The sequence below is a fragment of the Gorilla gorilla genome, chromosome 5 (assembly GCF_029281585.2).
Source record: "Gorilla gorilla gorilla isolate KB3781 chromosome 5, NHGRI_mGorGor1-v2.1_pri, whole genome shotgun sequence".
Classification (NCBI taxonomy): Eukaryota; Metazoa; Chordata; class Mammalia; order Primates; family Hominidae; genus Gorilla; species Gorilla gorilla.
The window spans coordinates 190,584,792-190,597,239 of NC_073229.2; the positions used below are offsets into that span (position 1 = coordinate 190,584,792).

The following is a 12,448-nucleotide window of genomic DNA, read 5'->3' on the forward strand; positions in this document are numbered from 1 at the left end:
CCCGAGGGCCTTGGGAGCCCCACAGGTTCCTTCCTCCCGGGGTTTCCCAGCAGACCACACACAGAGATGCGCTCCGGAACTTAGGGAACCATGTAAAGGAACTTCCAACAGGACTGGGCCTTTTATGCGTGTTTATCTTAAACATTTTAGGAAGCAAGTGGCAAAGTGCTTTAAAAGTAAAACTTAGAACGTCTGCACTAGCTGTTTGTGCAAACGAGTATTTGCTAAGCATTACCCGAGACCTGAGAATTGTTTCTTTATGATTTACTTATATGTGATAAGTTCCCTTTGTAGAAAGAGACTATATTTAATCATAAATATATCGTCATAGGTACAAGGATAAAATTTAAGAAGAGAGGACTACAGATCACTTTAACGCTAAAGGGAATTGTAGTGAAGCATGGATGTTTTCCCATTAAGGTGACTTTCTTCTGGGGTGTGTGTGTGTGTGTGTGTGTGTTTAGTTTTTTTATGCCTTTATGTTTCTATCAGTTTGTCTTTCCCAGTGAAAATTAATTCAAATGTGTCTTCATTGATATATTTCAAGTGTTGTGCGCTGAACACTGAGTCAGAATAATTTGATTAAGATTCAACGATAAAACCACTCTGTCTCACTGATTTTAATTAAACTGGAATCTGAAAAACACATGCATTCAATATAGTGGCCATTATTTTTAATTCTAAACAAACATTTTTGGTTTTAAGCCAATATTTTTAGTTCTAAACCAACATTTTTGGTTGGTTTAGTTCTAAACCAACATGTTGAAACCTTGGGAGGTTTTCGCATTTTCCAGAGTAAGAACTGCTTGCATTGACTTCCCGGAATGTGTAGCACCAGACCCTCGACCTTAAAAGAAGTTCCATTCTTCTCCACTTCTCTCTTCTCCCCAGGACCCATGACTTTACACTTCAATATTTCTGCAGGGCTCACAGTTCACTGAGAGGTAAGTCGAAGTCAAGAACCACCGGAAGACAATGAAAATTTCATTCTTGTGGGCAATTTTAACTCTTAACTGTTATAAATGATAGTATCTGCGTACAAGATCTTTTATATACCAGATTCAGTCACCACATTTTGACTCTTTTTTTCACATGAATATACTTCCCATATGAACTCAAAAATAAATCTATAAATATAAAATTATTTTAGAGATATTTCTTAGACTACGACAAATTATCCAAAACTTGAAAAAAGTTAAAAAGATAGATGGCAATTCTTGCTGATGTCAGATAGAGGCATTGTTTAGCAGGCACCTGTGGATTTTCTATATAGGTGAATATATTTGGTAGGACTCATCGCTTACTATTGATTAAAGATTAAGGACTTATGGGAAGTTACATGTCAGACATTAATCCATTAGAGATGCAGATTTCTGTCCGGGAGAAAAGATAACCCTAAAGGTTATGGCTTATCATCTTGTGGGGCACTAACTTGTTTGGTATCTATGAACAAATTCACTTCAGTGTTTCTCTGACCATCCACTGCGTAAATGTTCATACCTCCCATTCTCATTTGAGCCAGTCTTCACATCTAATTTATCCCCTTATTAACTTATTAAAGTTGAACTTAACTTATTAAAGTTTTAACTTATTTAACTGAATTTAACTTATTAAAGTTGAATTTGACTTTAATAAGTTGAATTAATGCAATTGCTCAGTAAACATTAATTTAATTGAAGCTCATTCTTATCCAGAATAAATATAAAATGCAAGATTCTTTGTGACACAAATATTTATAGAAATAATAAGAAATAACATAGCTGGCTGGCTCATACGTGTAATCCCAACACTTCTGGAGGCCCAGGTGGGAGGATCACTTGAGTCCAGGAGTTCCAGACCAGCCTTGGCAACATTGTGACACTCCATCTCTACAAGAAAATATTTTTTTAATTCAGAACATTATTCAGATGTGGTGGCATGTGCCTGTGGTCCCAGCTACTTGGGAGGCTGAGGGGGAAGATCTTTTGAGTTCAGGAGGTCGAGACTGCATGGGCTATGATTGTGCCACTGAGCTCTAACCTGGGCGACAGAGTGAGACCCTGTCTCAAAAAAAAAAAAAACAAAAAAAACGGAAGGAAGGAAGAGAGAGAAGCAAACAGCTAGAAATACTAGCAATATAAAAGTGATTAGTTTTGTATTTATATGACATTTAACTAATAAACTCTAAAATATTAGCTGAAAGAACAAAAGAAAATGCTTGCCTTTATATTGTCTCGTGTTCAACATAATTATAATTTAAAAAGATGTAAAGATCTTCATTTTAAAAATGTGTTGCTGAAAGTGAATAAACGAATAAAACTGAGGGGAAATAATCTTTTCCTCTAAAGCTTAAAAACTTAGTAAATAAATAGCATAATATATGGAAAGGACATAGGCTTTGGGTGAATCTAACTTGGGCTCAAATCAAGCTCTATCTTTTGGGCAAGTTACTACATTCTCCAAGCCTCAGTTGTTTCAACTGTAGATTAGACTTGGTAATAACACCTTCCTCCCAGGATTGCTCAGGGAATAAGGTAATGTCTGCAAAGTGCAGGGAGCTGTCTGGCAAACGGTAAAAAATGAAAGCATAATAAGTAATACTTTTGCATCCTACAAGTCTTTCTTATTTTTTTAATTAAAACAAATTTTTTGATAGACAGGTCTCTCTCTGTCATCCAGGCTAGAGGGCAGTGTCATGATCAGAGCTCACTGCAGCCATGAACCCCTAGGCTCCTGGGCTCTTGGACTTAAGCTGTCCTCCCACCTCATCCTCCTGAGTAGCTGGAACTACAATCATGAGGCTTTATGTTAAGTTTCATCTACTAAATTGTAACAACTAAAACTTGAGGACTAAAATATATGGAAAAATTACTACTACATGAAAAATTGTGTTAAAGTCGTATCATTTATCTCTTTATTAGTGAACTGGGCTATAAATGTTCTAAAGATATGCTCAGGCTGGGTGTGGTGGCCCACACTTGTAATCCTAACAGTTTGGGAGGCCAAGACAGGAGGATCACTTGAGCCCCACAATTTGAGACCTGCCTGGGCAACATAGCAAGACACCATCTCTACAACAACAAGGAAGATAGTGATATGGTTAGGCTTTATGTCCCCACCCAAATCTCATCTTAAATTGTAATCCCCATAATTCCCATAATCCTCACATATCAAGGGAGAGACCAGGTGGAGGTAAATGAATCATGGGGAGAGTCTCCCGCATGCTGTTCTCATGATAGTGAGTTCTCACGAGATCTGTTGGTTTTATAAGGGGCTCTTCCCCCTTCAGTGGGTACTTCTCCTTCCTGCCACCTTGTGAAGAAGGTGCCTTGCTTCCCCTTCCACCATGATTGTAAGTTTCCTGAGGCCTCCCCAGCCATACTGTACTGTGAGCCAATTAAACCCCTTTCCTTTATAAATTATTCAGTCTCGGGTAGTTCCTTATAGCAGTATGGAAATTGACTAATACAGATATGCCCAAATTAATAAAAATGATGCAAACCAATAATTGTGTGGCCACTAAAATCTTTACTTAACTGGCATCACACTCTTATGTTAAAGGAATAAATTGCATGCATTAGTTATCTATTGCTGTGTAGAAATTCCCCCACTGCAGCAATGTAACACAACACACACCTGTTATCTCAAGGAATCCATGAGTCAGGAGTCCAGCGACGGACTTGCCGGCTCTCCTGCTGGGGTCTCACAAGGCGGTCGCCAGGTTATGTCCAGGGCGGGTTCTCATGCGGAGTCTGACTGGGGGAGCGTGCATGCCCCTGCTCGCATGTGTTTGGTAACACTCAGCTCCTTTCAGTTGTAGGATCTGTGGCAGCTGCTGGCTTCTTCAGAGCCAGTGAGGGAGACAGCGAGTCTCCCCAAAAGACAGTCCTGTGTGATGTGAGTCATCCCCAGAGTGACATCCCATCACCTTTGCTGTAGCCATTGGTTAGAAGTCAGTCACCAGTCCTTCTCTGTGACTCAGGGGAGATGACTACATAAAAGGCAGTTACACCTGGAGGCACCTGGGAGTCTGCCACACGCCCCCCTGCCTCCCTCGCATGTGCAAAAGTCATTCACCTGCTCTAGGTACCTAAGATTTTCGGAGCTTCATGGCATCAGCTCAAAGCCTGAAATGTCATCATCTAAATCAGGTCAAAGGTCAGCGGAGGGTCATGGTGCAATCATTCGGTTCAGGTTCTGGGACACAATTCCTCTCCATGGATGGGCCCGGGAAGCTAAAGAGATTAGTGACCTGTCCCGTGGTGGAGCAGGCACCAGATGCAGCTGTAGACATTTCAGTTTTCAAGGGGAGGAAATGGCAGGTAAAAGGCATCTTGACTGTGTAGCAATTCCAAATCCAGAAAAGTAAAGGTTGGGAGTTCTCAATCAGGTTTCCAGGGCTGGGGAGAATTCTCCTGGCTTCTGGATTCCCTGTCTGGGCTCTTGGTCCCCGCATCTACACTGCACTTGTTTGGAAGGAAAGGTTGCCCATGTTTGCAGCTGAGGAGCTTTTTAGCCTACCTCCAGCCAGCAAAATCTGGGGAGTCTGGCAGCCTCCTTTCATCCTGTGCTCTCTCTGTTCCTTCCCACCCAGGCTGGCAGTGTTTCTGTGAAAGTGATTTCCTCAAAATCTTTGTCTCTCATGGATTTCACCTGGGTCTACTCCATGAGCCGAAGGCCTCACCTACCGATGTTTTTGAGGCAAGCCCTTTTCTGTCTTTGAGTCCTGCTGAGGTGACTCGGAGTCAACACCCTTCGGCTCCTCAGGGGCTCCCTGGTTCGATCCATGAGGCTCAGCCCTGACCTCTCTAAGGCACGCTTGGTGGGGCAGAATGCTGAGGCTATGATCTTTCTGAGGCCTTATCCAAAGGCTGTGCAGACACAGCCCAGCCACCTGGGCTCCTGGGCTTACGCTGTCTTGACAGCACCATCTCTTGCTATCCGGAGAGGCCGACGCCTCAGTTCTGGACATCTGGACCCAAACTGTGAGACATAAACTTCTGTGGTTGTCCTCCACCCAGTTTGCAGTCACATGTCGCAGCAGCCCGAGGTGACTAAGACAGGAAACTAAAGTGGCTGTTTCTTCCTCCAAGCTTTCGAAACTTTTTTTTTTTTTTTAGTTGAGACAGAGTCTCGCTCTGTCACCCAGGCTGGAATCTAGTGGCGAGATCTTGGCTCATGCAACCTCTGCCTCCCAGGTTCAAGCAATTCTTCTGCCTCAGCCTCCCTAGTAACTAAGACTACAGGCGCCCAGCACCACGCCCGGCTAATTTTTATATTTTTAGTACAGACAGGATTTCTCCATGTTGGCCAGGCTGGTCTCAAAACTCCTGACCTCAGGCGATCCACCCGCCTTGGCCTCCCAAAGTGCTGGGATTACAAGCATGAGCTCCCGCGCCCAACCTGAAACTTTGTTCTTTATCAACTTAGGGTCCCGGAGAGCAAAGCACCCGGCCTCCCATCCGCCCAGTGTCTTGCAGTGTCATCTTCATTTCCACCAAAAGGTCACGGATACATTTCTGCTTTCGCACCCAGCACGTTTTAGACAGTATGCTTGTTCATGTGTCTCTGTCCCTAACTTGGTTGAACTTTCTGAGAAAGTCCCCGCAGCATTTTAGAACTTGTGATGTTTCGGAACGTGGCCCCTAACCAGACCATAGGGCTCAGCTGGCGGCCCTGCTGCCTCCCAGCAGAGGTCACATGAGCTTCTTGTGCTTCCTTTTTCTCATCTGCACACTGGAAACGACAACAGTAGAACCCATCCCACAGCGGGGTGCTGGCCAGTTGAATTGATCCCCACAAAGTGCTTACAACAGTGCCTGCCCCATAGCAAGTGCTGTATGCACACTGGCTCTTGTGATGTTTGTATCCTAATACAAATGAAGAGTGACCGTGCTAAGGATGCGAACATTTGCTGAATGAGCTATAATTTGATATTCTGTCCTAAACATTCAATTATATTTGCTTTTCTTAAAAAAAAAAAAAGGTGTGATTGTGTGTGTGTGTGTTTACTATAAGCCACATCAAATTTTTCAAGCAATAGGTATAAATGAAATAAGCAGCAATTTATAAGGTCCCTTTCTACTCTAGAAATCTAAAAGTAAAACTTCAGCAAACCTAAAGTTTAGGGCAATGAGACAGGCTGGATGGTCGGGTTGCCTGGTACCAAGGTCTGAATGTGCCCCTCAGAATTCATGAATTAGAAACTTAGTCGCCCGTGCAAAAGTGTTGGGAGGTGGGGCCTCGTGGGAGCTGTTTAGGTTATGAGAGCTCTGCCCTCATGATGGTTAAATGCCCCTATAAAAAGGGCCGGTGGGAGTGGGTGTTCTCTCTTGCTCTCTCTCTCTCTCCTGCTCTTCTGCCATGCGAGGACATGGCATTCCTCCCCTCTGGAGGATGCGGCATCTAAGGTGTCATATTGGAAGCAGTGAGGCTAGGCCTGAGCTGCCAGGGCCTTGATCAGGCCCCAGAACTGTGAGAAATAAATACCTGGCCTTTGTAAGTTACTCAGTCTCAGGCGTTCTCTTATAGCAGCACAAACTGGACTAAGACATGTGGGTAGCAGGATTTAAAAATAAATTTTAAAACATTTTTTCATTTGACAGTTTCAAAAATGTATCCTACTTCCCTCCTTCTCTGACTTGTTTTTACCATGTATTATTATAGTTGATTTTACACAAATACACTTTTAGACTAACTCATTAACTGTGAACATCACTATGTCCCCCTCTATTTCTAAAAATAACAAAAGTGATTTCTATTTATTGAGCACCTACTGAGTGCCAGGCTCCATGCTGGGTTCTATTTTCTTTAGAACATCTATTTCATTATTACTTAACAATTATCTGCTTTACACATTATAAGCCAAACTCTGTTCTATACTCCATGTGGGTTTAATTCAATATATAGTCACCACAGCCTTGCAAAGTAGATATTTAATCACGCAGGTGAACAAATTGAGACTTGTTAAAAAACTAGAACAAGGTCTCACTGTGCTTCCAACCAGACTTGTCTTATCATTATTACAAACGATGCTTTCTCTCATGATAGACATCTATAATTTACCTAGTTGGAATTGCTGCACACATTTTGTTTGGTGTTTTGATTTTTTAATTATATTGTGTATATATTTCCATGTAGCACATAATAATTTACATAATTATGGTAACATTGTTACACCCAATTACCTACTTCAATTCAGCTAATTTCCTCTTGGTAAACATTGATTGAGTGTTTATGTGCCAGATTCTGTCAAATGCCAAGGAAATAAAAATAACTGAGATAAGGTTCCTAACCCCAAACTTTCATCTAGCCAGGAGACACACATTATGTGAAAAGATAAGCATAATGCAGTGTGATACATGCATTTCTCAATGGTTGCACATTTGAGTTATTGCTAACTTGGCTGTTATCAATAGCGTTAGTACTGCCGGGCACGGTGGTTCACGCCTGTAATCCCAGCACTTTGGGAGGACGAAGCGGGCGGATCACGAGATCAGGAGATCGAGACCATCCTGGCTAACACGGTGAAACCCCGTCTCTACTAAAAATACAAAAAAAATCAGCCAGGCGTGGTGGCGGGCGCCTGTAGTCCCAGCTACTCGGGAGGCTGAGGCAGGAGAATGGCGTGAACCCGGGAGGCGGAGCTTGCAGTGAGCCGAGATCACACTACTGAACTCCAGCCTGGGCGACAGAGCGAGACTCCATCTCAAAAAAAAAAAAAAAAAATAGCTTTAGTACAAATATTTTCACCATACCCCTGGATTATAGTTTTCAAAGGACACTAAGAAGCCAAAGCATAGGGACAATGGCCCTGCTTCCATTATGACAGCCAGACTGCTTTCCAGGATGCCTGCACCAAGCTCATTTCTCAGTATCCAGTGCGTGGAAAGAGGATGGTCACACCTGCCCTTTACGTCACGAAGAGGTTATGAAGCTTCACATAATCTGTAAATATACGTGGTTACTGCTGATGTGTAAAGCGTAAGTATCCTTTGAGTACTTGTTTAGCAAAGTGTGGGTTATATGTTCATGCCTATACATTCATATCAATCCGTGTGCATTTTGGATGTAAACCTGTATCATCTTTTTACATTTATTGTTTTCAGATTTCATTGTCTCTTACAAAACAAAGTTCCTTTTCATTGTGTATAAAAGTTTTTAATAATGTTATATTGTTAAGCTTAACTATGATGTCTCTGATTATATTATTTTATCTCCAATAAGCAAAAATGAACATCTCCACCATTGAGATGAACGAATTTTTTCATTCAAAAACCCCTGCTTTTCGCGATTGGCCTTGCTTGTGATTAGCGCATAGTGTGTGCAGATTGTAAATGTGAGAGCAGGCCCTGATTCTTCAGCACTTCCTCTCCCACATTTCACTATTCCAGGCTTATGATATCTTATACTTTTAGAACTTTGGATTTCTTTCTGGAGTTGATTCCCATGCCCTGAGTGTAACATTTCCATATAGATAATTATTATTGTATAATACATTCTTTATTTTTTTTTTCTTGAGACGGAGTCTTGCTCTGTCACCCAGGCTGGAGTGCAGTGGCATGATCTCAGTTCACTGCAACCTCTGCCTCCCGGGTTCAAGTGATTCTTCTGCCTCAGCCTCCTAAGTAGCTGGGACTACAGGCGTGCACCACCATTCCCATCTAATTTTTGTATTTTAACTAGAGATGGGGTTTCACCATATCAGCCAGGCTGGTCTCAAACTCCTGACCTCATGATCCACCTGCCTCAGCCTCCTAAAGTGCTGGGATTACAGGCATGAGCCACCGCTCACGGCCTATTGTGTAATACATTCTAAACCTGTCGCCAGTTCCCTTTCATTACCTCATTTGACAGAGTGAGTGGTCAAACCTCTGAGGAGAGCGGAGGAAGGCCAAGGCCTGAGCTCATCGAGGACCTGGGAGAGCCTCAGGTCTGCAGAACCAATCCAGGAACGGCCGGGCCGCTCCAGGGGCCCACTTCTACTGCCACGAGCATCTTATATTCTCTTGCTGACAGCCCCTGATGCCTGCCTGCCTGCCTGTGTGTGTTGCTGCCACCTCTGCATTTCTCCAGCCCTCTGTCTGTCTGGTGGCCTGGTCTAGTGGCCCCAGCTGTCTAGGTCCCCACTGCTGTGGCCGTGATCCTGCTTTGCGCAGGAGGTGCGGCTGTCATCCCCGCAGCCACAGCAAGCCTGCCAACTCAGGCTCAAGCAGAAGGGGAGCAGCGCCCCCATTCTTCCTGCTGGATGACACCCCAGCTCTTGTCTCTTCCTGGAATGGAGGTGGGAGGGCTTGGGGAAGATTCCACCATGATAGGGCCCCATCTCCAAACTAAGGGGCAGCTCTTTCAGTTACCGTCCTCTACAAGAATTTGCTCTAAGTTCCAAGAAACAAAGGTGGAATGTATTTTAATACCATCAGACATCAAAAGTGCTCTTTCCACTGCTGATGGCTCCTTTCTTCAAGTCAAGGGCATATCTTTAGGGTGTTCCTGGGGGTATCGGGGTCCTGCTACCAGAGACCTCTTCACAGGTGTCCTCAGAAGTCCTGGGTTCCCTCATCCCTCGTTATCTCAGAGACCTCTGAGGGGATGCAGACGAGGCCCCCGGAAAGCCTGCCCAGGGCCTTGCTAGATTTCCACCCCAGGGAAACCTGCTCTTGAGGACTCTGCAACATCCCAGTGACCACCAGCAGCCCATCTCTGTTTCATAGTGGTGACAATCTCCAGGCCCGCACTAGCAGGCCTGGGCCTTCTCCCTCTCTCGTTGCCCTGACCTGAGACTCTTGGGGCTGACTGTTTCACTGCCTCACTCCCAGGTTTCAGTCACTACTTCTGATCTGCCATGTGCAAGGAAAACAGATATCCATGCTTGTTAGAACTGGGGAGAAAACTAGAGATTTTTAAGAAAAATCTATGACTATAATGACCATCATTTATAAACAACAACACTTTTAAAAATCAGATATTTGGTTGGTCAACTGTAAAGAAAATAGAAAAATACCCCATAAAGTTTAGATGAATATTTATCCCACCTACAAGGAAAATGCATGAACGTATAGAAGTACTGTGACACAAAGTCCATTTGAGGGGCTAAAAGGCCAGAGAAAAGTGTCCGGGGGCTGAAAACCTGCAGCCACCTGCCGGGTTCAAATGCCAGCTCTGCCGCTTGACAGGCTACATGACTGTAACAAGTTACTTAACTTCTTTACACCTCAATTTTCATCATCTGCAAAATGGAGTTAATACTAATAATGCCTAGCTTACATGGTTTTTGTGAAGACTAAATTAGCTGATCCGTGTAAAGCATTTGGAGGCAGGCTGCCCACAGTAAATCCTATATAAGCGCTTGCTATTCTATTATTATCAAGATTTCAACAATTATGACTATTTAGTTCATGGACTCTGTGACATCTATTTTGATTCTTAAGATCATTTTCCTTATTTCTTGTTATCTGTGAAGTCTTGAATAGCTGAGGTTACTGAGTAGTTCACTTCTATATAGGAGAGATACTATAAATGCTTCAGTAATGCACTCATGACGGAATGAAGACAGTTGACCTTGTTCTTTGTTTTTGGTATAATTTTAAAAGATATATGGACACATATGCACATGTATACATACATATGCATACAACACATGCACTCATTTGTGCAAATAACCAATGGAGATTTAATGTCACTGTGAACTGCAAAACACACTCTACTGAGAGTATTAAAAAACAATGATGCTCACAAACTGAGATAGGTTGTCTTGATCGGACTCTGGTCACCCTGTTCAGGAAACAGTGTAATTGTACTTGCTATGGTCTTCTCCATTGAGTTCAAGGACTCAGGAAATTGTATACTAGGTTTCCTGAGACAAAGCACCACTTTAATCAAATAATTAGTTATTTTGGTGTTTTAAAGCACAGCCCACAACAAACCATTATTTATTGTCCACCTAATGTATGCAAAGTAGCAAAAGAAATAGAATTTGCTATTCATTTTTTAAAAAGTTAAATTATTTCTGGCGCCAGAACTAATTATTTAGTTACAATCACTTTAGCATTGCTGCTATGTATATACTTTTATTAATTATCTATTTGATATAAATGTCTTCAAGTATGGTCATTAATGGAAAATGTTTGCTAAAAACAATAAATGGTAGGATTTTCAAATCCATCAAAGTCTGCCAAATGCTAGCACTTTCACTTGTGTCTTGGTTCCTACTAAACAATTAACATTTATTCTATTAAAATCCTTTAAGTTAACCATTTTATCTTGGCAGTTATCAACTCTGAGGGAGCGAATTTGTAGAGCTCTAATTCTGCAGCAAAGGCAAGTTTGTGATTTTGAAAATGGGGAAGATTGGAATCTGCCCTCTTCAGACTTCAAACAGGGGATCCTAAATCAGTCTCCTCTTTCCTGGTGGATGGAGGTGGGGAAAGGCACGATTCTATAGACCAAGCCTGGCTGGATCTGTCGTCTTTCATTCAGGCTTCAAAGTACCGGTCACACCAAGTTTCATGTGGAAGGACGGTAGAGCCTGATAAACCTGCCCTTGGCAGTCCTCGGAGAGATGGGCTGCTGCCTCCCTGACTAGGCCTGTGGTCAACGCATTAAGTATCTTGTTCTGCACTGATCTCATCCTTTGGTCTAACCTAGAGATTTACAGCTCAACAAATGTCATCATCGGTGTTCCCCGGATGAGAAAAATCAGTGGCTTACATGTTCATAGCTACTTGAACAGGAAAAAAAAAAGGGCTTTGAATTTTTCCTCCAAAATATTGTTACCCCTGAAACACATCTGTAGGCCTGGTTTTAAAACCCGTGGTAGAAGAGCCTACATGTTAGGGGCTTGAGGAGGACAGGGAGGTTGGGTGTTTCCACTCTGCATGTGAATCCTCTGAATTATACTTTTTTTACTCTGCTATTTCAACAGTCCACTTGACATTAATGCCTACTAATTTGGGTAAATGTGGGTCTAGATCCTTTAAATGAAGAAAAAATCAAAAGCATGAAAAAGTGAAAGCAAATTTAAATTTAGCAATTCAAGGTGCAATAAAACACAACCATATCCTCTAAAAAGGTAATTACATGTAAGTCTCTGGTTAAAATGGCAACTGAGAGAAAGATTAATAAAATACACTATTGAGAAAGTAATCCATTTTTAAAGTTCAACTAATTCAACGCAGCATACATTTACTAAAAGCCTAAACTATATTCCTGTCATAAGTATAATTAACTAATAAAATAAACCCAAAGCTCGATATTGTTTATATGGCTTGGAAGGAATTCCCAAGTACTTCTGAGCCCCAGGGGTAGGAGCCTTGTCCTGAGTAAGTCACTTCATTTGTCTAAGTGTTAATTCTTCTAACTGTAAAATGAAAATTATTTCCTCATGGAAAAATTCTTCTCTCTTCCTGTTTCCTTATAAGGCCCTTCAAATCCATTACCTTCTAATACTCCTTACATTCCTCCAGCATTA

At 42.2% G+C, this 12,448-nt stretch overlaps 1 long non-coding RNA gene across 1 annotated transcript; it reads right to left on the reverse strand.

The window, feature by feature from the left end:
* Positions 1-612: 612 nt before the first annotated feature.
* On the reverse strand, positions 613-3,915 carry LOC129534105 (uncharacterized). Its single transcript, XR_008680527.1, has 3 exons — positions 3,616-3,915; positions 1,776-1,868; positions 613-937 (listed from the first exon to the last, which is right to left on the reverse strand). It is a non-coding gene; the product is annotated as an uncharacterized lncRNA (long non-coding RNA).
* Between the last annotated feature and the right edge of the window lie 8,533 nt (positions 3,916-12,448).